This window comes from Crocuta crocuta, unplaced genomic scaffold (genome assembly GCF_008692635.1).
Source record: "Crocuta crocuta isolate KB4526 unplaced genomic scaffold, BGI_CrCroc_1.0 scaffold1353, whole genome shotgun sequence".
NCBI lineage: Eukaryota > Metazoa > Chordata > Mammalia > Carnivora > Hyaenidae > Crocuta > Crocuta crocuta.
The window spans coordinates 53,876-56,748 of NW_027528203.1; positions in this window are offsets into that span (position 1 = coordinate 53,876).

Consider the following 2,873-nt stretch of genomic DNA (forward strand, 5'->3'; position numbering starts at 1 on the left):
TAGTATTTATGTCAAAAAAGGAAGAGGAAATCTTCCCAGGTGGCCAGACTCAAGTGATGAAATGCAATAGGTGTGAAGTGAGAGGAAGTGATAAGCAAAATTGTGAAGAAAAAAAGAAGAGCAAGGAGAAGAACTTTTGGGAAGAGTGCTCAATTGTAGCACTCAATGCAGAATAGTGATTAAAATCAACCAATAGACATGATCACTGTTTGTATGCCCAGCTCACTAGCTTTCTCCAGTTTGTGTTAATTTCCCTCAGTTTTCTAATTCATAGGCCTTCGTTTCCCTCTAAAGTACTTAAGTACTTTTCTGATTAATCTCACAAAGTGACTGGAGGTCTTTTACTGTATCAATGGGTTACATGCCCTTCTAGCATCACTCTTCCTCTATCTGAGCTCCAGCCTCACTGATCTACTTTCAACTTCCTAGAATGAAATTGATCACTTATACCATGGACATTTCCACATGCTATTACCCTTGCTTGGAACACCCTCTCCTTCCCTAGCCTCCTCTTCACCAAGTTAATTCTGGTTCTTCCTTCAGAAATTATACCAGTAACCATGCCTTCAAGAAACCCTCCCTTAATCCCTAGCTCAGGTCACATCCACTTATTATATGCTCTTACAGAACTGTGTACCTCTTCTTCATTGCACTTGTCACAGATAAAAGTTTAAGTGCTGTTGTGTAATTTTTTATTTCTGTGACAATCTAATTGTCAGTCTCTCCCAGCTGTAAACTCCAAGAGGATAGGGTCTACATCTGCTTAATCCAAAATTAATATTAGTAGTGTTTACAAAAACTCTTCTTGACTTTATCTCTTGCTTGAGCAAAGCAGCAGTGTGCCTTTGTTTGGTCTATTTCTCAGCTAAAAACATATGCCATTTAATTCATTTACAAACAAGTCCACATCAAAGTGTTATTTTAGAACAAAGAGTATACACACATAAATAAAATAAAGTCCCATGAACAAGAAAGTACTGAAGTTTATCCACTACTATTCTCCTTTGTTTTCACCTCACTCCTCCCTGCAAACATTCTAGTTGTACTCCCTCTAATATTTGGAAGGTAGAAGAAGGGACATGAAAGCTTTTCCATGGTATTCTCCAAACAGTTTATAGCCACAAAACTTAATCCAAAAAGTCCTCAATTTTTTTTTTCACTGAGTCGATGATGTACTTGCCACTGGAGGGGAAATGAATATGCAGCTAAAAAAGTACATTAAGAACTACTTGGGGAAGTGAGTATACATTTCCTCTTTATCTGTTTGAAAAGAAAGTAAATGAAGTATCAGTAACTTCTAACTGGAAATTCACACATTTGAATAAGAACAGACAGATGCTTAGGATCCTCAAACTCCAAACCCAAATATTTTTTTTCCTTTCTGCCAACTATATCAAAACTGGATGAATTCACCTCAAGTATCAGGGACCCAACATTATGCTAATTTCCTTAGAAACAGTAAACATGTAACAAAAAGATTTTAACTATGCCGGTAGTTTATGATCCAGCTAACAGTTTTGGTAAATCTCATAGTCTCTAAATGAACACAGCACCTATGTAAACCTGGGAAGTGTTCTAAGAAGGAAACCCACTTAATTACTAACTGCACTAATTATCAGAAGTCTTCAAGCCATTCAGGTAACAAACGAATAAAATCAAGATCCTAAATCCTACAGCTTTTTAAAAAATATATTGTCATCTTTTGTAGGGGCACCTGTGTGGTGCAGTCAGTTAAGCATCTGGATTCTTGATTTTGACTCTTGATTTTGGCTCAGCTCATGATCTTGCAGTTGTGAAATTGAGCCATGAGTCAGGCCCTACGCTGACAGCATGGAGCCTACTTGGGATTCTCTCTCTGCCCTTCCCCTGCTCATTCTCTCTCTCTCTCTCTCTCTCTCTCAAAATAAACGAACTTTAAAAAATGAATAACATATGGTTAAGGAAGGTCACTTCAATGGAAGGAAGGGACCACAAGGTCAGCTTCCAAATCTGTTCATAACACAGGACATTACATCTGAGAAAAGACAGAAAACATTATTATTAAGCACAGTGATTGAAGATTTTTAGCTCATCCTTCACACAGGAGCACCATCACCTCTTGGATATTTCTCTAGCATCTGAGATTTCCTTCTCACTAACTAAACAGTCTTGGATAATATAAACTTCCTATTGCTACAGGAAGTTAGAGAAAATGAATGTTTTAACCAAAGAGCTTTATAAAGTGTCCAGAAGCCTTGAATGCTTGCTACAGGTTAGAAAAATGTCAAGGTAATAATAATAATAATAATAGAAAACTTTCTTGAGCATTATATATGCCAGGCAATATTATAAGTGTCTTGCCTATATTTATTTACCTAATCTGTACAACTCCATGATGTAGATACTGTTATTACTTTTATTTATACTTAAGAAAAATAAGGCACAGAAAGGTTAAGTGACTTGCCCAAAGCTACATATTCTTCCAGCAATTCTGAGAATTCCTAGACTAGTAATTATAACCACATCTTCTTTTCCTAGCGTGCTTATAACTCTGTCCAAACTATCTTCTTCATTAATAAATATAAAGATCTTCGTTTTGTAATCCAGACTGCTCACTGGTAAATCCCCCTAACAAAATGTGTGGCTTTTGATCCATTCTAAGGCTTAAAAATTTCTGGATCCAGATTTGTAAACATGACTTCTAAAGTCACAAACTAACACTTAAAAGCATAAGGATAAAGTGACTTACCTAAGACAACAAAGCTAATAAATAAAAAAAAAAACAAAATAAAAATATGAGTGATTTGGAATTATGTTACTGTAAGTCTGAAGTAGATTTTGATAAATTAAACTAAATATTGGAAACCCAAGAGTAACTACTAAGAAAATACCTC